The sequence below is a fragment of the Strix aluco genome, chromosome Z (assembly GCF_031877795.1).
Source record: "Strix aluco isolate bStrAlu1 chromosome Z, bStrAlu1.hap1, whole genome shotgun sequence".
Lineage (NCBI taxonomy): Eukaryota > Metazoa > Chordata > Aves > Strigiformes > Strigidae > Strix > Strix aluco.
Genome location: NC_133971.1, coordinates 86,570,395 through 86,593,824, shown reverse-complemented (window position 1 = coordinate 86,593,824; position 23,430 = coordinate 86,570,395). Strand labels below are relative to the sequence as shown.

The following is a 23,430-nucleotide window of genomic DNA, read 5'->3' as shown; positions in this document are numbered from 1 at the left end:
GAAAGGGAGGTATAAGAAAGCTGTCTGCCAGAGTCATGCTGATCCTGGTGAGGGCTGTGCTCCCTGGGGAGATTTGGAGGGTGTAAGTGCGACCATGCGGGTGGCATTAGGGCAGCTGATGGCTGTGCTTCCCTGCATTGCAAAGAAAGGCAAAAGAAAAGCGAATTTTTCTAAGCAAGGGTAGCAGAAACAAAAAGGATCCGTCTGCAGCCAGCCCCCTGCTCTGAACACTCGGAATATGTTTCAAGCTGATATGCACTGGGCATCAGCACTGATTATTCAGAACAGGCCATGTGAATCACCCAGCTTCAGAAAAGAATGTTCAGCTAAGCAAGGGTCAGATAGCTAAGTCATCCAACTACCAACTTGGGCAAAACAGTATTTTTAGCTGAAGTAAGTAATTTTTGCTGACCCAGACAAACTTGGGGAATCTAGTGAACTACATCTAATTGTGAGAATTGGCTAGCAAGAGCAGTATAAATCTGTCTTCCAAGGTCCCTCTTGGACCATGTTTTAAGCATCCAAGTAGCTGCATTTCCTTATGTTTTGTTGATCTGGCTGCTGCTCTGTCCCTTTGGCATGGCTGAGAGCTGGCACAAACACCAATGGGCTTTGAGTGGTTTTAAGCTCCCTTCAGCTCCCAAGAAGGCCTGACCAGACAAAGAACGGGTAAAAGGGAGTGCAAAGATAATGACTGAATCTCTTATTCAAGGATGAAGCTCTTCATTTCTCATACAGGAGTTACTACAACAAGTTACATAGAAGTTTCTGACGGCCTGGTTGATGTTAGTTTTTGCATTTCCTTTCAGAAAACATACACCAGACAATAGCACCATGTTATTCCTTAGCATAGAGGACAGGTAAATGAGTGCTCCAGTCCTGACCAAAGCCATCATCTACTTATGCCACAAGCACCTCCAAAAGTGGCTTTATGTTCCAGCAGAGTGTCACCATCCCCTAGCCACACTATCCCAGCCCCAAAGCTCATTTATCTGACACTCATGTGATTATAGGAAGGAACAACTTCTGTTTATATCCTTGACTGGGTGTTGACACGTAGGAGAGCAGAGCATCCAGTGCAGTTAGCCATCTAGGGAAGAAAACCTTATGGCTGTCTAGTCTAGGGAAAAAAATTATTATTTTGAACACAGAGCATTTTACCTCTTCATGGCACAACATAATCACAAATTATCTTTGTAAAATAGTAAGTGGTATTTTTCTGCTGGGAGAAACTACTAAACTGGTTTACCTTAAAGCCACACAGACCATCTGTAGCAGCAGGGGAGCAAAAAACCAGGATTCTTGGCTCCCAGTCCTCTGCCTGAGCTCTCTCTGCAGCCATTTTATTTAGACAGGTTGCAACTATGTAGCAGCAGGCAGCAATTCATCTCTCTTCATCTCTGAACATCTTTTTGTACTGATTTCAAAGGCACCTATTGTCACAGGTCCCAGCTCACAAGGGCATTTTGTTGTGATTCAGCGTGTGCTTTTTCACTTAATTTTTAAGGATTGTGATTTTTATTCCTGCAAAATACTGCACATAAGGATCTCATTTATCACTGTGAAAGCTGGAATACATGAACAGCATCAGTTTTATTTAAATGAATTTTTATTTGTTTTTCATATTTACCTTCAGAAAGGGATTTATTTGGTATTTTCATGTACTTTTCAAGGAGTATTTTTCCTGACAGCCAGAAGGACAAGGGCTGATACTGGGAAAGTGTTTGCACCCTGACAAGCCCAGCTAAAAATTTTCAGTTTATAAACTGAACTCCACAAAATATAATTCATAAAACTGAACTACTCTCTCCCTCAATGTATTTTAAAGGGACAGAGAGAATTAAGTTATTTCAACTGGAAAGAACTTCTGCAAATGTCCCCTCATCATTTCTATTCAGCTGAGCACAGGTTTAAGGCAAAGCCGTTTGTTTGACCCTGCTGTATGGTGTAGTGGACCAAAAAAAAAAAAAAAGTATTCTATTAAGTACAATTTAACTCTCTTAATTTAAATAGCTCTCTTCATTTAAAGCATCACTTATGCTCAGGGCATAACCTACCAGTTAAACAGAGTTAATATTAGTGCCCATATTACATTTGTCATGGGTCCTGATGTTCTGTGAAGAAGCGTTAAGGTTACTGATGCGTGTAGTAAGTGTGATGGATATTTAGGGAAGTAACAGTACAGACTTGCTTAGCTGAATATTCACAACCTTCAGTTACACAGGAGATCATAATATAGTGCATATTTGTATAAAAACCACTTGAATAGAGTCTCACATAAGTAGGCTTGAACTGCATACACACTTAGTAAAATGTCCATGCTTGCATGAGACTAAAATACACACGAAATGATTGGTCTATGTCACACAGTATGTGTTTTATAGCCTATATAAACTACAGATTTAATTTATTTTTAATATGTCGTAATTGGGAAAGCTTTCACTGGCTGGCAGATGCCACTGCTTGGAATGACTTGTTGAGTTCCCATCTAGTAGTCAAAACAAATAAGGACAGCAGTGGTAATGCCACAGGCAGCACGTGAGCTTGGGGACTCACAAGCTCACTGAATTCAGCATCCTGCTTGGAAAGGACCCTTGGACTTTTCTTGTTCCCAGGACTGGACTGCAGCTGACAGTCCCAGCTGTGTTTCTGGCTTTGATTTAGAAGCAAAATGTCATATATTTGATACATTCTGTTTTACCATCCTCTGCACCGGGTTTCTACAACCCTAGGCATTTCAAACAAAATTCCATATTTTCTAACTCACAGAATGAAAGCAGATGGGGAAAGGCAACCAGGCTGGTTAACACGCTGAATGGATGGATACTCTTCACCCCACCATGCTTTGAGAAACCCCTCAACCTCCCTGGAAAAGGGAAAGAAGGAGTGTTACTAACTTAGCATGTTGCCCTCCAAATACTCTGCTCCCCAGAAGAGGACTTCCATGCATTGTTTCACTAGATGAATAGCCTGTTTACTCTACGGTACAACAGGATATGTACTGCCCAGGGTGCCTCTTCCTGCTATTCAATTTACCAGCCCCAGTCCTGGGTACTTGGATTAGCAGCGGCTCAGACAGAGAGCCATCCCGCACAGCAAACCTGCTCCCTTAACAGGATTAGAGACTTGATCTCTGCCTTAGCGAGATTGCCATTGTCTGGAAATTTGACAAACAGTTTTAGAGCTCAATTAGTTATTTAGTAAGTTTATGATTAATCAATCTGCTGCTAAGCTTTCATTAATTAGGTTGGCAGGAATTCTATTTCAGAGGGAGAGTGGCCCCTAATTCAATACATTTCCTCTTGGAGCAGGGTTGGGGATCTCTGTGTGAGTCCTTGTGCACAGCATGCCCTGACACTCACAATCACGGAAAGGTTTGGGTTGGAAGGGACCTTAAAGATCACCTAGTTCCAATCCCTCTGCCACGGGCCAAGACACCTTCCACTAGACCAGGTTGCTCAAAGCCCCGTCCAACCTGGCTTTGGACACTGCCAGGGAGGGGGCAGCCACAGCTTCTCTGGGCAACCCGTGTCAGTGTCTCACCACCCTCACAGTAAAGAATTTATTCTTCAGATCTAATTTAGATCTATCCTCTTTCACTTTAAAACCATTACCCCTTCTCCTATCCCTACACTCCCTGATAAAGAGTCCCTCCCCAGCTTTCCTGTAGCCCCCTTTAAGTACTGGAAGGCCACTATAAGGTCTCCCCAGATTCTTCTCCTGGCTGAACAACCCCAACTCTCTCAGCCTGTCCTCACAGGGGAGGTGCTCCAGCCCCCTGATCATCTTCATGGCCTCCTCTGGACCCACTCAAGAGTTCCATGTTCTTCTTACACTGAGAGCCCCAGAGCTGGACACAGCACTGCAGGTGGGGTCTCATGACAGCAGAGTAGAAGGGAAGAATCCCCTCCCTCAACCAGCTGGCCACGCTTCTCTTGATGCAGCCCAGGACATGGTTGGCTTTCTGGGCTGTGAGTGCACATTGCTGGATCATAGTCAGTTTTCCATCCACTACTACTGCCAGGTCCTTCTCCACAGGGCTGCTCTCAACCCACTCTTCACCCAGCCTGTGTTTGTGTTTGAGATTGCCTTGACCCATGTGCAGGACCTTGCACTTGGCCTTGTTGAACCTTGTGAGTTTCACACAGGCCCACCTCTCCAGCCTGTCCAGGTCCCTCTGGATGGCACATCCCTTCCCTCCAGTGTGTCGACCGCACCACACAGCTTGGTGTCATTGGCAAACTTGCTGAGGGTGCACTCAATCCCACTGTCCCATGTCCCCAGCAAAGATGTTAAACAGCGCCAGCCCCAACACCAACCCCTGAGGAACACCACTCGTCACTGCTCTCCACTTGGGCATCGACCTGTTGACCGCAGCTCTTTGAGTGCGACCATCCAGCCAATTCCTTATCCACCGAGTGGTCCATACGTCAGATCCATGTCTCTCCAATTCAGAGACAAGGATGTCATGTGGGACTGTGTCAGATGCTTTGCACAAGTGCAGGGAGATGACATCAGTTGCTCTTCCCTTATCCACCAGTGCTGTAACCCTGCCGTAAAAGGCCACCAAATTTGTCAGGCAGATTTGCCCTTAGTGAAGCCACACTGGCTGTCACGAATCACCTCCCTTCTCTCTCCTGCTGCAAAAGCTGTTTGGGTGGCACCTGGGCCTGCTGCCAGATCACTGGGGCATGGTGCCCCTTGGGGACAGCTTGGCATTGCAGGCCAGTTGTTATAATTGGTGTATCTCAAAGACTCCTGCTCCTCTCTTCTGAAGTCTTGCCAGATGGTGAGGAGAGAGGCAGGCAGGGTTTATCTAGGGCAGACACAGACCTTACAAGTACAGTTTCAAAGAGCCTAGTCTGTCATTTTGATATCCACGCTGCTCTCATCTAGATTTGGGTGGGTGGCCCACCCCAGGGAGGAGCAGGAACTCCTTTCCTCTTTCTCTTTGGAAAGAGTTTAGAGAAAGCTCACAGCTTCATCTCTGTCTTTGTCCTTTGCTGCATGCTCTGAAAGATGGGGCTCACTGGGTGCTGCAATCTGTTTCTTGTAGGCTGTCTTGGCAGAGGGGGCAGGATGCTGCCACCTTCCTCCTCCAGCTCAGACCCTGCCTTGGTAGAGAAATCAGAAAGGGACTCAGGAATTAGTCCCAAACTGTCATAAATGATTAAACCTTTTCCCATCCCCAAGGGATCTCCTGCCTCCTTTCTCAGGTAGGGCTGCTATCTGTCAGTGTTAGCCAGTAGAGGATGGCAGAGGGGATGGTAGGATACTCTTGTCACCTATTTTATGTTCCCTAATGTCCTCCTCCTTTCAGCTGTAGGGCTAAGGGTTTGGCAGCTGCCTTTTCCTTCACCTCTCGAAGGGACTGGAGGCAAAACACAGCCATGCCTCAAATGGCAGAGGGAAACAGGACTGGCCAGAGAAAACTTACGTCTCTGCTGAAACCCCTGAGAGAGGGGCTTGAAACACAAGATGAAAGACAAGATGAAAGACCAGGTTGCTGGTTGCAGCTGCTTTGAGTGCAGCAGGAGGGTAAGCAGGGCTGGGGGAAGAGAGATGTCATCCCAAACTGCAGAGCCCTGCAGCTGGAAATCAGATGTGTGCACTGCTGAGCTGCAGCCTCTGTCAAAGGAACAGCGGTTCTGGTGGCAGGGAGAGCTCAAAGGGACTCAGGGAAAACCTGACTCACACTGAAAACAGCAGTAATGTACAGATAAAGATGATGACAGTTCTTAACACAGAACTCCAATGTCAATGGAATGGAATAAAATTAGTAATTTAATGCTGATGTATTTCACATCTTTGTTACCCTCTGTCAGGACAGTGTGTGAGGCAATGATGCTCAGAATTGGTTTGCTAACACAAGCTGCCAGGAGCTGGTGTGACCATTCAAAGCTGTGGTTGTGGCACTGCCATCCCGGCGCCGTTCACTGATGGATCACAGGCAGCCCCAAAGGAGAGAGGATGGGTGCTAAAGCACTGCTGGCCTGAGCAAGGTTTAACACTGCTTCTGGGGGGACTGTAAAAGTGAGTCTAGGGGAAGGGGAGGCAGGCATAACCTAGACTTGTCAGGCCTCGTGTCTCATTCCACATGCTACTGACCTTGCAAAGATTCATGTTTTTCTGTCTTGTCACAGCTAAAGGCCTGGTAAGATCCCATTGACTGGCAAATGAGTCCACCTCCCCCTGAGAGCAGGCAGGAGAGGTTTCTGACTGCCTCCCAGCTGCCTGCTCTCAACACCGTAGCACTAAATGAGATTGCTGGCAACACTGCAGCTGCTGAGTCCTCGCTATCTGACCCACTCTCCTAAATGACCCAGTGAGGCAGAAATTCTGGCAAACCAACATTCTTACCTCCCTCCTTGATGGCCAGATGTATGCACTGAAGGGAAAAAAAATCCCAGTTCAGATTTGCTTATCAAAAGACCAAAAATCAAAAGATTTTCTACAGTGCCAAGGACTTTCTACAGCATTTTTAAGAGAAAAGTGAGGACACCAGCAAAAGCAATTACAGGAACTATCATAATTTCTGTGCCCCTTGCATGCTTGCGTCAGGTTTGTGTTGGGCCACAGTGCATGCATGTTCAGCTTTGCTACGCATATACATATTTGTTAGCTAAAACTGCCAACTGCTTAAGAACATAAGGCTTATTGTTGCATAGTTACCTATTTGGCTGCTCAGCTGGAGCTGGAGGTGAGATGAGAGGAACAGAAGAGTTGTAAGAGTAGAAGAAAAGGGGAGAGAAACAGCCTGAGGGTCTCAGCAAGCACGGCTTTATTGCAGTAGCATTAAGGGACTAGTGAGTGTGTATAGAGTGTAGTTCCCTGCCTGAGGAAATTAAGAGAGAAAACGTACTGTGCATAAGGAGTACAGGCAGCTAAAATGGTAGTGTTTCAGCAATGTACAGTTCCTCTTGGTTCCAACTTCAGTTTGAATTACCTTTTAATAATTAAGATTTACAACTGGCTTTAACTTGTATACACAGATACTTAAGCACAGTGAAAGTGGGTTGAACTTAGTGATGAAAAAGTGTTATGAGGAGAGTCAGATTTTTCTCTGTGATAAAAACTTTGTCAGCATCTGTGCTAATTCAAATCCCTTTTAAAGGACTTTATAAGAAATGACCTGCCCGCCCTTCAGCCAGGTGGTGCTGCCAGGCAGACAGGCAGAGGTGAAGGGGAGGGAAGAGGAGATGACAGTGGGGAGGTGCTGGCTGGGTACTGCACATCTGCCGATGGAGCAGGCAGCTGGATGAGCAAGGAACAAAACCCTACAGACTCCAATTTAGAGCAAAAGACGTGAAGAGCAGGGCGTTGTTATCTTAAGGCATGGTGGGATTTCAGAGAGCCTTTGCAGAGATACAAGCTTGCTTTTTTATCTTTTTGCAATGCTTTTTTGTAAAGAAACTAATTTTCCTGTTCATAATCTGTTTTGAATTAAGAACACAGATTTCCACTGCCAACCAACTGCATGCAGGGCCAGTAGTATCGACTGTTGTCTTTTTTTGCCTCATTATTTCTCTCCATACAAGCATCAGCAACTTTTAGGTCATACTGTATCTCAGATTACCCTGGGGACCGAAAATAATAGTGACGGGATTATCTGTCCTGAAGACAACTTCAGTGTGAAGCAACATCAGAAACTCTCTCTGAACACACAGGCTGGGGAGTCTGCAGGAGACTTGGGAGTGGGAATGAGGTACCAGTTCCCTTGAGGCAAGAAGTTCAAGCAAGTGCAGGAAGGATGAAGGAGCTGTGGTGTGTGTACACACACACATACACACGTTCAGTGACTCTCTCAAGCCTGGAATCTTTCTCATGCATAATATGCTGGAAAGAGCCTGGCTTTTGCCAAGACCCAAACAGAAATAGCTTTAGCACTCAGATTTCCTGACAGTCTCTCCACCTCACTGAAGCTGGCACACTCAACGCTCAAAAAGGACAGGGAAAAGCTGTGAGCAGAGAGAAAGGGTGGCAGAAAATACCCTCCACTTTCAACAGGCCTTTGTGGCTGCTAACAGCTGCACTTGTGAGGTGAACAGAAGGGCAGCGCCAAGCTTCAGGAAATAAAAAACATTTAACTTCTCTCCAGGTCAGCACCAATGGAGAAAGCCTGGGGAATAACAGCCTTGTCCTTCCCAGGGATAGCACTTAAGACAAAATTTGGGGCAATGAAATCTGCTGAGCTGCCTTCAACAGTCTCTCCCTGGGCAGCACGTGCACTGGGGGAACAAGAGGAAGAATCATCATTTATTTTCCTGATACACAACCCAGCAAAGCTATTCGATTGAGGGGATGTGTCCTGACTTGGAGTTCACCGGGATAAAAAATGAGGAGAGACAGAAAAACAACCCAAGCTGACATTCTTCTACACCCTGCATCTGCTCCCTGGGCACCTTAAGTTACATTGGCTCAGCCCAATGACAGAAACAAGGTTTCTTCCTACCAGGTCTCCAGGGCCCAGTAAAATATAAGGGAAAGCAAACCACATCTCCACTCCTGACCACACTGTGGCAAAGCTGTCAGAGCAGCTCAGATGGCATCACCTCTGCAGCAGTGTCTGGTGGGAAAGGCATGGAGAGCCATCGCTCTTCCACATCCCTCTGGAGAGGACAGTATTGCAAACCAGAGGCAGAAAGTATTTTCTTCTTTAAATCAGATCAATTTGACCCTTAAAAGCAGTGAAATGGAATAAGCAAGAACCCCAACAAAGTTTCTGCTGTTTCTGTGCTGGTGAGGGCACCTTGCAACAGCAAATTCCAGTAACACAGAGAGGTGAATTTGGGGGTTAAACCTACCACACTCTGCTCACTGGAAAGGCCTTGGTGGCTGGGACAGTGACTGTATGGTTTTCTTACTTCACTTGCAGTGTTAAATGTAACCTGCTTACTTTGGTTGACCTTGTGAAAAATCGTACTTAGAATTCACTGCTGGCTCCACAACCTGATCATCTGCAACAGACCCCACGAAGGTCAACCAACAGCTACCAATGACAGTGCAAGGTGCTGGGGACCTGGCAAAGCATCACCCTGAGAGAGTTTGTGTTTACCAGGTACATCTGACAGTGAAGGAACAAAGCAAAAGTCAGTGGTTGGCAGATGGTGCCCATGGGGCACTCTGCCTCTGAGAATCTCTGGGGAGCAAGGCCACCACTTGAAGTCACTTGGGTGACTTTAACACAGGGAACTGTATGTAGCAAACCCCAGAGGCTTTTGAAGGACTGCCCCAAAGAACAGGTTTTACAGTGGTGTCTGTTTACAAATCATGACAAGCCACCGTTACCTCCCACCTAACAAAAGCCCTTTCCTTCACAGAGCAGAGCTCAGAGCACTCAGCCTTTTAACAGCCCTGTTTGTTAACCACTGCTAAGGGCCCTCTTGAGCACTAAGTACATGATGAATCCTCAGGAAGCCAGAGCAAATAATTTGTTGAGGTGAAGGACCGGAACAAATGTACTCATGAATCTTCATTTTTAGAACATCAAATATTCTCTGCTTAATTTTTCACAATTCTGTGATTCTGCCTCTGGATTATAGAGCTGGTCTGTGAGGTCTGACAAGTCACTTTTTTGTTGCATCCTGCCTTTGAAAAGTTTTAGTATTGTTCTGTAACCTTGTTAGATGTAACAATCAGCTTTTCATAAGCACCTCTTTGTTCCAAACTCCAAGACCATGAAAGAGAATTTATTTCTTCTGGGCTATGGGCAACATATCAGTTTGCTCCACAGCAGCATTCATTCTTTCCCAAGGCAACCTCCACACCTTTAACAGGCTTGAAGATCTGCCCACTGTGTCCACTCCTGCCCTAAAATCCTCATAAGAACATCAAAACTGTTTCTCAAGATATTAAAATAGTAGACCTCATTCTCCAGGATAGATTTTAACCTTCTCTGCTTAAAATCAATTCCCTGATCCTACAGAAAAAATGCATGGGATGCAAATGGGAAAAAACATGGGATGGGAGGATTCATTTGTTTTTTTCTTTTCTGTTCTTTCTTGTAATTATTGGTGGCATGCAGCAAGTAGGGATTTGTGTGTGACAGCCAGCCTCTGGGTCATGATCTTTTCCTGCAAAGTCCCCTTAAAAATCCAAATCACAGCAGAAAAAAATCCCTCTGCCAGTCTAAGATTTAAGTGAATTTTCCAATGGCTGGCTGACATATCATCAATGCCAAGAAGAGCTCAAATTGGCCTATGAAATGGAGGTGTTGTACAGCCACCTTAGCAGCTGCTTGATTGTCACCGGTGCTGCACCTCACATGAACACATGCACAATCACCTTGAATTTTGTTCTGCTTTTTTCCATCACTACACTCTGTGAATGCCCTTGTTTTGCTAGGACATAGTGGGTACAAGAAATCAGCTGCTTGCTGGTATTAAGAGATCACTCAGCATTGAGAACGACAGATAAAATGCAAGTCAGGAAACACAACTGTAAAAGAACAATTTCCCTGTCTGTGCACTGGAGTCAGTAAGAGATACAAGCAAAGGAAAAAATTTGTTTTAATAAGTCCTTAAATTCAATCACTGTACAATCAAGGTTTGGTGAATTAAAGTGAAAGAACAGAGAGGAATAATTAAAATTTAAAAAGAAGAACATTTGTAACGAAGTGAAAATCAAGTAGCAATTGGGCTTCTCTTGTTTACCAGTGGACATACCAGTGCCTATGGAAGAGGACGGCTTTGTGCCAGTGCATGCAAGTTACCTAAGTCTGTCTCTGCAAATACTACTGTGTTTGTGTTGGGAATCCAAGAGAACAACTAGATAGGACTTGACAGGCTTTCTCAGTAGCGAGTAGAAGGTATATAACATCTAAAAAAATAACTGGAATCCTAACTGAGAATAGGATCACAGGATACTTCAACTTGGAAGCAACCTCAGGAGCTTTCTAGCCCAATGTCGTGCTCAAAGCATGATCAGCTATGGGATCAGACAGGGCTGCTCAGAGATTTATCCAGTCAGATTTTCAAAACCTTCAAGGATGGAGATGACACTACCTCCCTGGAAAGTTTTCCAGTGCTTGACTGTCCTCATGGTGAAAAAGGATTTCCTTAGGTGGTTAAGGTGAGAAAATAAACAGGTTTGGAATTATGTACCCACTAGATGCTACAGGCAATTTACTGCCAACCCAGGCATGTTGATATCATTCCTCACTAGCACAGTGGAAGTTTCATATGAAGCTTTTCCACTCTTGCAACTCTCCAGATTATTCTGGTCACCTCCCATCTGATGGTCTTTACCAGGTAAATGCAGACAGCTGGCACTGTCTTTTCCCCCTTTATTCCTGCCCTCTTTCCTTTCTCTCTCTGGTCTGCCCTGAAGCAGAGGAGATTACAGCCTGGTTCCAGGTCAGAGGAACGTCCTGTAGACCCCCTGGAGATGCTTCCAGTCACCTAGTCAATGAGACCCAAAGCAGCTGTAGCCTTTTCTAATGCAGTCATGACACTACTTTCTAGGGAAGTGGAAACTCTAGGGTACCCATGAATGTTTAATTGAAGACAGAAATAAGAACGTTGACAACAAGGGAGCTAAGATCACCTCCTTGTGTTACTGATCATTCCCTTTCAATGAAGGATAGCAAAACCCAAAGGACTGTCCAAAGGACCCAAAGCCAAATTCAAGGGCTGTCTATCATAGCTCTTCTGCACATAGGCAGAAGTGAGTTGGCTATGTGAGCTGTGAGAAACTGAAAACATAACATCTGCCTGCACAGAAATAAGTATGTCAAAGTTTTGCTTTCACATTTTGCTTCACCCCCTGCCCCACAGATCAGAGGCTGCGTAAAACCACATTTCAGCCCTGTAGTTGAAGCATTCAGGCAGAAAAAGGAATTGAACTTGAGTCTTTCATGTTCTGGCTGAAAGTCTGTAGCTAAAAAAGGCACAGCTGCTTTGTGACTTAAGTTTCTCAAACTTTTTATAGCTAAAAACACCTTGTAAATTAGACATGAATTTGTGAACTGTTTTGGAACAACTATTTACATATTCTTCTAGTGAACTTACAAAAAAAATAGTGCTAGGGTTTACTAGGGAGTTTAAGCCCAAGACACTTTTTTTTTTCTTTAAATCTTAATTTTAAAAGTGGCCTCCATTCTGGACTCAGACTACTCATGCCTGACAGCATCCTTTAAATATTAAATATGCTAGCCTTGTTCAAGACATATTTTTAGCACAGTGTCATTTAATGACAAACACAGTTTCTCAGATGAACTTCTACAAAGTACAATTGTCTCACTTGTACTATTCATCTCTTCTCTCAAGTTCCTAGTCCTACAACCAGTATTTAAAATAAATCATAGCAAATCTTTCTTTTTTGAAAATCTGCTCTTACTTTTGGGCCAGGTAGTGATGGAGGCAGAGAGAGGCTGTTTTCTGGCATGGAGTGGCAATGGTTCTCCATTGCAGTGAAGGGGCTGTCAGCAGCCTGAAGCTCTGAAACACCTGGTGTGATTAAACTTTCTTCTCATCACCAGCTCACAGTTTACTCATGGCAGAAAGCACTTTTAAGCTCATGAGCTTCAGGCTATCACGCTAGACAGAAGTAGTGCATCATTCCTCCAAAAGACATCAACACCTACTGACGTGATCGTGCCAGTTTCATGGCACTGAGAAAAAGAGAGGATATAGAGGGTGTTTGGAAAAAGTGGGGATTGTCTTGCATTTAGAGCAGAAGGTAGAAAAAATCAAACTTATAGCAAACATAACATGATGGTTTTGGGTTTACAGTAGTTGCCTTAAAACCCGGTAGAGGATTTTATTTTATTGTGCTACAAACAGTGGTACTTTGCAAGACATAGAGTTGAAACAGTTCCCCATTCACAAAGGCTTAGACTGAATCAGTTCAAGCTCTTCTCAAAGGAAGCAGCAACAAAGAAAAAAAAAGGCACAGGGTTAAGAAAAGGGAAAAAGATTTGAGCAGAACTCACAGGAGAAAGAGACATGAAGAGGAAGGCAGGAGTCAGTGAGAGGCAATGGTTCAGCTGTGCAGTCTTAAGAAGTGAGGATGGATGATTTCACTGATATGGGAAGTGGGAGGAAGCCTGGGAGAGTAGTTTACAAAGTAAAGTGGAGAGAACAGGAGTCTACTACACTGTGGCTGGAGGCAGAGACAAACAGATCGCAATGGTTACATAGGAGAAGCTGGAGATAATTCTTTGAGCAAATACATGAAGACTTGGATCTGTCTGCCAAGAATGTACTTGTTACGCCTCCTCTCCCATTGTAACTGGACCTGGAGAAAAGACGTGAATGTTGTCTATGGGGCTTGCTTTTTCTACAGGTTGATTTGGAAAGAGGGTTTGGGGAATGCTCAAATGTTTTAAAATCTGATGAACAGTTCCTGGTTTTCCTTCTGGAAGAAGTTTCAAAAAGGGGACTACAGCTATTTTACACAGTACCAGACTGCGACGTCTCATTTCCATGAATGCAATAAATGCATCCCCTCAGTACAAGCTATTCAGCCATGATTCAGGCAGTAAATAAAGCTTTTTGAATGATAGCTGTGTTTAACAACTGGAGAAAGGGGATCAGACTGTCCAATTACTGCTGTGACGTTACAACTTCTCAAATAAAATCTTATCTTGGTAAATCCTGGTTCAAGGCCAGGCTGGACGGGGATTTGAGCAACCTGGTCTAGTGGAAGGTGTCCCTGCCCATGGCAGGGGGGTTGGAACTAGATGGTCTTTAAGGACCCTTCCAACCCAAACCATTCTGTGGTTCTATGTTTCTATGAAATATGTGGCATCTATAAAAAAGGCTTTACTTTCCTTCAGTGTGACCTGCTTTATAGAGGATCACTGCCAAGCAGAACAAGGAAAGAACTGTGCCAAAAGCTTGAGGTTTTAAAGAAAAGGAGAGGTGCCAGAAGGCTTTCTGCACACAGGAGAGCAGAAAGGCTGTGACTGGTACAGGCTGTAGTCTTTCCTGGAGAGGCCACTGCCTTGTTACTGCCAGGGGTGAAGCAACTGTCAAGCAACAGGGAAAGCTCCCTCTTAGCCTCAGCCAGGACTCACAAGATCCAGAAGCCTCTTTGCACAACTAGTCCTGCCATCTTCACTGCAGCTTAATTCCTGTTCCAAAAACTTCTCCACAAAGCAAGCGGTGTTGGTTGGTCTAAGAGGCTGGTGATATCTATGACCCCAAGCTGAGATGCTAATAGCTGAAGCTGCAGCAGAGTTGCTTCTACCAGTTTGTGAACCCAAGCAACAGCCTCTTTTGTGTATGCCCAGCATAGGCCCATATTGCTCCATGACCTGTTTCTATCAGCCCTCCCTCCATGAAGAACCACAGAAGAAACCAGATAGGTTTCTTCTGTGCTGCCCTCTGCTTTTCGGAATTGCTCCTTCCCAGACCTCTGAACAAAAACTGATGGACACAATGAAGTCTGACTGTTGCTAACTGGGCAAAAACTGCACTCAGTTTGTTGCTGCTACTTCTATCCTACCTCTTTTCCACCATTTCATGTGGTACATCTCCCTAACTGCCCCATTAAGAGCTTGGCCACACAGGTGGTGCTTTAGCTGCATCACTTGCTGGGCCTGGCACACTGGGGCTCTGTTGTGCACAGCTGGGTGTAGTGCTGTCTGCTATACTTGGAGCCAAAACCGTCCTGGGTTCAGAGGAGAGGGCTCCTTGGATGTTTCTCTGTTCATGCTCAGCTGAGGTCTGCATCGAAGACCACCATGGCACCCTCACCTCACAAGGACCCTCCTACTGACAGGACACATGATATTGATGACATCCTTATCTATTCTCCTCTCCTGCTGTGGAACACCAAGGTTTGTGTGTTTTTCTGAGCTGTGAGTCTCCAAAGCATCATTTAAGATCTCAGAGAAGCAATACGAAGTTTTCAGGGTTCTGTGAGCATCCTTGGTGCATAAGGATAACCACTGAACAACAAGAATTGCAGTGAGCTTCCTATACCAGCACAAATCCCTTCCCTTTGAGAAGTGTGTGTTATTTCTCCTTAATTGAGCCTTATCTGCTGACAGAGCATTTTAGCCCCAACATTCAATAAGCAGACAGTAACCTTTCCTGGTTAAGAGCTGAGTGTGCAGCACAGAGAAGACAAAGGGGGAGCCCACATCACTGAATTGTCAGAACAAATTCAATTAACCATCAGGCACCGTTTAAGGCTCATCATTAATAAATCAGACATATTAAAAAAAATGCATCATCCAATACTGTCCGTGGATGCTGTGGTGTGTTCTGGAGCCAGTTTACAATAACCACATTGGGCCTCACTTGCTTTCCTGAAGTGCTATGCAGAAACTCATCTACCTATGGGGACATCAGAAAGAATTACAGAAATAGTAACACCTAAGTAATTTAGAACTGGGGAAATGTTCCCCTGCGGTGGGCTAGAGGATCAGGTGGAACCTACATTTAAGGACACAGGGCTCTGAGAAGCCAGAAAACAGTACTATAGCCCCTTTCTGTGTTGATTTTGTCAAAGATGCCAGAACCTGAGCAGGCAGCCTTGTCAACTCAGCTAGTCTTTTTAACGTCAGGAACAAGGTGTAAATCACCTTTGGAGACATCACTCTCTTTTAAACCAGTTCTCTACGTACTTCATAGAAAAGTTATGAGAGTAATACATACTGTGTAACAAGACCTCTGAACAGACCACCAGCCTATCACTGCTGTGGTGCTGCCCGCTGGGGTTAGGCTTTGACAGACCAGGTAGTTTGTATTCTCATCACTACTTTAATTATTTAATTTTTCCTTCCTTCTATCAGAGAACCTCAATAATTTGCTTATTTTGTTTTGCCTCACAACCTTCTGAGCTGCTTCTCATATTTGAGGTGACAGATTATGGTGGGTCAGGGCAAAGAAGAGAACCTGTAATTTGCAGCTCTGGTCTTCTGCCTCAGGCACAAAACCCCCATTCAGACTCCAGATGCTTTGGCCCATTGTCATTACCAAGTAAAATAATTTATGTAGAAGCAGATCTTCAGGATTAGCTCTCTTTCCTAGACTATCAGACCTGTTGGTACTGTAAAAATTCTGAGTGGTTAAAGGATGGCTAGATAATGCCCAACAAAATGATTCATCTACTTTACAGCCTCCTCCTTCACGACTTTTTATCTGAAGATGTATTAGCCAAGAGTGGTGTGTGCAACACAAGATGTGAGTGGGTGTGTGTCTATCGGCTTGTGAGGTGCGTGGGTACCTAGTAACTTTTCACAGGCGAGGTGCATGCATGATGGAGGAGGGCTGGGAAATGCGAGTAAAACCCTGGTGGGGTGGCATAACAAATCAAGCAAATTGCAGTGACAGACAGACTAGGCTCATTTGGTGAACATCATGCCACATCATGCTCATATTCATCTGTTCATGTTTTGCTCCTGCGATTTGCTGACTGGTACCTCCCTTCCCTCCATCTCACCCACGTACACACTCCCTCCTGCCCAGAGCTCTCTGCTGCACTCCAGTGAACTGCTCTGTTCCAGTTTCTCTTAATGGCTTTACTGTTTACCCAAGCCCGTGTCAGCTACAGTGTCTCACACACCTCTTCCTTTCTGCCCCTTTGTTTTTCCTCTAACTAATCTGCAATAATATTGCCTCTCACAACAGTTTTTCTGCCCTCATCTTTGCTGCTCTGTCTGCAGAAGGCCCTACTGCCCTCAATGTGATGTAGCAGCTCTCTCTCTCATCCCCTGCAAAAAGAGTCTGGAGATATCCTACAGGAAGGATGCTGCAATAAATCTGTGTATGCAATTTCTCTTATAAATGGAAAGAGTAATAACACATGAAATAATGTTTAAATAAATTCCTCCCAAGCCCCAGGACACCTCCAAGTGGTAGGCTGCACTTCTATCTTCATGAAGAAAATCAATAGCAGTGCTATATTGCTATTGCGCTTTGGCTTCCACATTACTCATCCTCCCCATACAAAGTACAGACTGTTCAAGGAAATGGGTGTTCCCAGGGGAGGACAATGGCTTTGTGCACTTAAGGTAATGATGTCACTTGAGGTCGCCATGCAAACAGTTATGGATATGGAAATCTGCAGTTTTGTCAATAGAGCTGGAACCTGGGGATCTAGCTTAAGAATTACAGCTTTTTTATAAGATGTTTCCCTAATTTACCTACAGAGCTACTTTCCAGAAACAACAGCTGCTGTACCTAATCAGCATTAATTGCCTTGTTACAGAAGAGCTACTGGGAAATATACAGTACTTGAGGTCCTGACAAAAGGATACACTAATGGCATTGATTTGTCCAGTCGACTACAACCTCCCCTTATTATGCTGTCTTCTATGAAACGCTTAGAAGTCACAAGCTGTGAAGCAGACTGGGAAGAGACAACACAGAAAAGGAGCCATGGATGCGGGCAGGTACCAAGCCATTCAGCCTACACAAGACGCTTGCTGACTGCTCTGATTGGGACTGCATCTCCCAGCACCAGTTTTTAATCTTGACCCGTGGCAAGAGCAGTCCTGGAAGGGGATCTCTGAGCAAGGCATCCTTTTGAACAGCACTGGGATAGGATGCTCTGGCATGCGCTTTGTGGCTCTTCAATGGAGATGCTTTAAAACAAGCTCTGAACCCACATGTAACCCTAGGAGAAGAGGTTAAATAACTATACCAATTGAAAGATCAGTCTCAGGAGCCACATGGGGAGATAAAGGCAGTCTGTTCTTTATTGGGATTAGAGATCATCTGTAAAGTTTCAACCAGAAATGCACCAATTTTGTTCTGTTGAACTCTGAGGCTTTTGTAGTTCTCAGCTCACTGACTGATATACCCATTACTACTCCTCCCTGATCATACAGCAATTCAATATCTGCTATGAATGCACAGCAACAGGCTGGAAGGCAGGAGTTAACACCACGGACGTGTCATCAGCCCCTGACCCCAAACGGATTATCTCCTCTCTTCACTTCAGTCTCCACCAAGATGGGGCCCAGTCATAAATTAGATCCTCAGTTTTGTCCAAGTCAAGCACACACCAGGGAACAACATGCTGTATATCCTTGTGACAGGGTTTCTATTGCTGTTTTAGCCCTACCAGAGTTGCTTTCTCTAAGCGAACATCGTTCCAGTTACTTGTTTGAGGTTTTTGAGAATGTTGTTTGTTAACAAGCAAGAATTGATCCAATAGCACAAGTAAAATAATTCAGTGCTTGGAAGTGGACACACCTAATTGGTGTCTCCATGCAGAATCTCCTTACCCAGCCAGAGACTGGGGAAGACAGAGATATGAACTCCTGTGCTGTCACCAAGTAAAATCTCAGGATGCTTATACATCCTAAAATGGAGAGGTGGAACTGATATAGCAAGAAGCAGAAGCAGACAAGAAGTCTTGGTGGTCTCATCTGAGATCTCTCCTTGGAGGATTACAGAATCACAGAATCACAGAATTGTCTAGGTTGGAAAAGACCTTGAAGATCATCCAGTCCAACCATCAACCCAACATTAACAGTTCCCAACTCCACCGTATCCCTCAGCGCTATGTCAACCCGACTCTTAAACACCTCCAGGGATGGGGACTCCACCACCTCCCTGGGCAGCCCATTCCAACACCTAACAACCCGTTCTGTAAAGAAATACTTCCTAATATCCAGTCTAAACCTTCCCTGGTGCAACTTGAGGCCATTCCCTCTTGTCCTATCACTTGTTACTTGGTTAAAGAGACTCATCCCCAGCTCTCTGCAACCTCCTTTCAGGACGATGAGGTCCCCCCTCAGCCTACTCTTCTCTAAAGATTATCACTATGGTTATTTGTCAGAGAATGGCTTTTTCTACTAAGACCTCCTTCAGCTCTCCCTGAGCCATCTGCTTGGCTCAGGCCCCGCTATGGCCATTCACTTGCTCTCATCTCCTTCTTGTCATACAGAAAGCCAAAAGGCCAGGCTGGGGTGAGTCAAAAGGCTTTTATGCTCACCCTACCAATAGGTCCAGACTCCTGGCAAGCAGAATTTCCTTCCCAGCAGTAGCTGGGCTGTGGCTGATCTGCTCTGAGAGATCTGCACTGTGTCTCCTAGAGAAAAAAAGTATCATCGTACAATGCAGCTGGCAGGAGGAAAGTGTTAGTATCCTATTAATGAAATAGCTCTGCTCTGTTAGCATTACAACAGCTTCCTGCCTCTTGAAGCAAGGAAAGTTTCTGGTTAGGCTGGTGGATTATATATGTGAACTACAGCAGTTTATGCCAAAGGCAACTCTGTGACACTGGCATCTCCTTATGGGGCTGACTAGTATCAGCCACTGTGCTTTTGGTATTAAGATAAATAACAGCATAAGATCTAAGCTGGAAGGGGAAGAAAACAGAAAAGTAGCTAAGAAAGCAGGAGAATTATCTGCTACATTTGTAATTGAGGTAATTTTTTTACAAGAAGCTTTGCAAAGAAAATCTAAAACAAAAAACGTAAGCACTTTCAAGCCTGCATCGGTATGAACTAGGCTTCCTCTTGGTCATATGTCAGGAGACTTCATCTGCATGTAACTCACTCACTCTTAAGGTGGGACTCAGTTTGCCTAGCTAAGACACTAATTTTTCACATACTTTTAGGCACACCACACCCCCCCGAACAATCTTCCAAAACCAGTGCTTTATTCTCTATTGAGTCCAAGGAGAGGAGGTGCTTACATCTAAGGCAACAGGTATCTCGAAGGAATGAAGGCTGCTATGAGTGTCTCTCTGTCTGCCCCTTTGCCTTATGTTCACCTACAGACAGGGATGCGGGATATTTACTGCCAAGCACCCGGTGTGGTGGATGTGCTGATAAAGATGCCACTGCCACAATCCCTCATCACCACTACAGCTTGTTCTGCAGCACTCCAACCAATTGCCATGTTGACCATTCTGTTTTAACACAAACTGTAACGTCATTGACTGCCAGGTAAGACAGACAGACTGTCTGGATGGGGAGTTCAGCGCAGAGAAGGGAAATTAAAAATGCAAAATAGAACAGATGGCCTAAACTTCATTAAAATAATATCTCGTCTCCTGGGGATCCCATGAGGATCCGTTGCCTTCCAGTAGATACGGTGCCCCTGAGATTTACACTTGGGGATTATTCTGTTCCTCCTTATCACAACTCTCTTCTGCTTTCAAACGGCTTGTGGTATGTGCTCCATCTGGATATGCCTCCTAATAAGGATGTGCTGGAGACATGTCCTAAGCACTAATGTACACCCAGTGCTGTCGGGAGCCTCCTTATCAAGTGATTTGAAAGAAAGAAAGAAGCATGGCTGAGCCTTGCAGTTCCTGACAGAAAGACAAAGTGGCAGTGTTAGAGAAGTCAGAAATACATAATTAATATGGATATAATACCAATTTAGGGTTTAAGATTATGAACTACACAAACTGGGAGATGTTATTTCCCCTTGGTGTGAGGTTCTCCTCTTTTTTGATGTGGCCCCAGCAGCAAGCTAAATGTTTTACTGTTGCACTTATAAACCAGATGTAACCTTTAGGAAGTCACTAGAAATACAAGCCACCTGTGAAGTTTTTCTTGTATCTAACTGACCACCCAAGCAAACATGTGGCCAAATGTACTTATTCACAGTGGGAGAAACAACCAAGGAAAAGACCATTCAAGCAGCAGGATAAACCTGTGTGCACTGCATGCAGCACAGCACACTCTGTCACACTTCAATCACTGCGGCCTCTGAAAGCAAAAGTTGTATTCATGCTGAGTTGGTATTTAATTGAGCTCACTGGAATCAAGCTTCCAGCAAGCACATATGACAGATTTATATATGAATCTGCACAGAGTGAAAAATTACATTTATCAACCTTCCATCAGAGCATTTGACATTTGAACAATTGATTCTGATTTAACAGTGAAAAATGCCACTATCCAGATGAAAAACCTAGTCACTACCATGCCCAACAATGGCTGTGCCAGTTAAGCTATTAAACATTTAACATTTTATATTATATATATTAAATATTTAACATTTATATAAACCTTAAATTTGTCTAGCCTTAAAGAGATTAAAAAACCAATCCAAATCCTGACAAGTTTAAAGCAGAAGAGACAAAAAAATCTAGTTGGAAGAATGGGGGCTGGAGGCCAGAGCTGGGAGATGTGAGCTGTTAAACTGCTTGAAAATTGTAAAGGCTGGGCAGATTTTAAGAATCACAGCAGCAGGAGCTGATGTGGATTAAAGGCATGTTACACTGGCTACAGACAATACCGTCAATCTCATTTTGCCCTAGGTAACCTGGAGCTCATCTGGGTATAGCTAAGAGTAGAGAGTCAATCCAAATGCCACTAGTTATGTGTTCACCTAACTAAAGAGGCACGCTGTTTCCACAGGCAGAGAGAGGTTGTTGATCAGACTTCTCTCTGGAGACAAAGCAGGAAGATGCTCATCAGCCTTGCAAGACTGATGAGCATCTTAAGACCTCTTAAGCAGGTCAGTTTCACCCACTTGTGGTCAGCACTGGGTATTCACTGGGCAGATGCACTAGCTGGAAAGGAGGTCCTGGCAACGGTACACCTCTACCTACTGAAAAAGCTGTTCAGACTTTTCCCATATGTCCCTTTGACTCTTTACTGATGGATAGTGGCATTCAGCAGTGGCTACATGAAATAACATTTTCCCTGTGTCAAAAAGCAGAAGTTCTGGCAGAAAGACTAATCATTCTGTTGTATCTGATACTTGGAAAAAAGCTGCTAAGCTCTACAGAACTGTGACCATGGCGTATTTTCATGTATTAGTCCATTTTAATAATTAGTCACCTTGCAATCAACTAATGTAACAGGCTTCCTCTTCCTTGGTCACCTCCAGTTGGTAAATTCGAGTTTACAGCCAATTGAGTTTCTCCTGTCATATTCTTCTCATTTCTATTATTCCTGTTTTCACGTTTTTTCTTGATGGTTTTTCTGAGTCTTTGTTGTACTGATGACTCCCAAATACTATGACTAAATTTGCTTTGCCAACTCCCTCTCTTTGCGTCAAAGTCATTAATGAACACATAAATGAAATGACTGTTGGAGAACCCCCTTAGCAATGTCCTTTCTTCTTCAACACTACCTGATGTGTTTTGAGTTCCTGGGTTTCTCCATCTACTGGCTTTGCTTAAGTACTTAGTTATAAAACTGAGGTTTGTTACAGATCTACCTCAAATTACCTTTCCATTTAAATTGCATGAATTGAACTGGGTATCCCTGAATCCAAATCTATTTCCTATGATCAGATTTCCTATAACATCCTCATGACTTACCAAAGCCAAGTCTAAAATAGCACCATTTCCTGTCACGTTAGCAAATCTCCGGGGAATATTTTTATTGCCTAGAAATGCAAGAATATCTCACACTTACCAATAATAGTATCAATTGCTCTCCAACCTGATTCCTGATGTTAAATTATCCAAAACAACTACTGCAGTAGTAATTATCTCTCTAATAACATTATAGAACTCTCTTGGCAGTGAAAAAGGATCCTGGTGGCATATGGCATGCTGGCAGTGATAATCCTTTACCAAACTGTTGAGTTGTGCTGTCATTAACACATACTGTTGCTCCCTGCCTTTTCCTGAAAAGCAGCCATGGTTTTATAGTATTCACAACTGCTATTGCAGGACAGATCTACTGTCCCAATGCACCTGCTCACATCCCGTATCAGTAGCTCAAGGTCCTCCACTTTGCTGCATGATCTTGCTGTGTTTGCATATCCAACTTTCTGTCTTCTCCTTCCCAGTCACTCTTTCAGTGAGACCTTGCCTATTCAACTACTCTATTTTCCTTCGCCATCTATGGGTCTACTCTGTGACATTCCCTTCCGCACTGCTATGACCAGATTTGTCTGATTGTTCAATTTACCACATACTCAGGCAGAGCTCTGAGATTTCACAAGGGCTCCCCAGCCTCTTCCTGGTGTTTCTTTAAGGCTCCTCCCATAAATGAGGCCAACACTAGTGTCTGCAGTAGTACTGCATGTCCTTGGGTAAAACCTATCTATTGAGAACATCTCTTCATAATCACACACCAATGCCCAAACCTTCCCAAATCTTCTTCAGACCTTAGCTGTCTGTTTACCTTCCCTATCACTCATTCAGTAGGGGCCAGAGCTATGTTCCACTGAACATGTGGGCACCCACTTCTTTCAGAGCCTTTCCCATCATGGCATAGTCACCCTCGATCAGCTCCAGCAGCATCCTCTCAATGTCATTAATTCTGATGTGAAGGACAACCAGGGACTGCTTCCTGCTCCTACTGGGAAATTTTCCAGACTTAGATTCCCATTTTTTATCCATGTTATGAGAAAAAAGCACACTGTTCCTTTGACTTGTCCTTCATCAGGTTCTTGAGGCTGTGTGGCATAACAGTGGCTCAGGTTTTGGAGGCAGCACAGCCATGTGTGGATTGCTGTCCTCTTGTAAGAATCAGCCTTGTGAGGAAGCAGTGTATTGTGCTAACTGGATGATTCTGCTTCCAGAACTTAAAAAATATTGCTCAGAAACAGC

The 23,430-nt window shown here is 44.3% G+C and overlaps 1 protein-coding gene across 4 annotated transcripts in view; it reads right to left on the bottom strand.

Annotated features, from left to right (window-relative positions):
• FAM219A (family with sequence similarity 219 member A) overlaps window positions 1–23,430 on the bottom strand; it is a 106,127-nt gene that overhangs the window by 22,126 nt on the left and 60,571 nt on the right. The window lies entirely within an intron of this gene.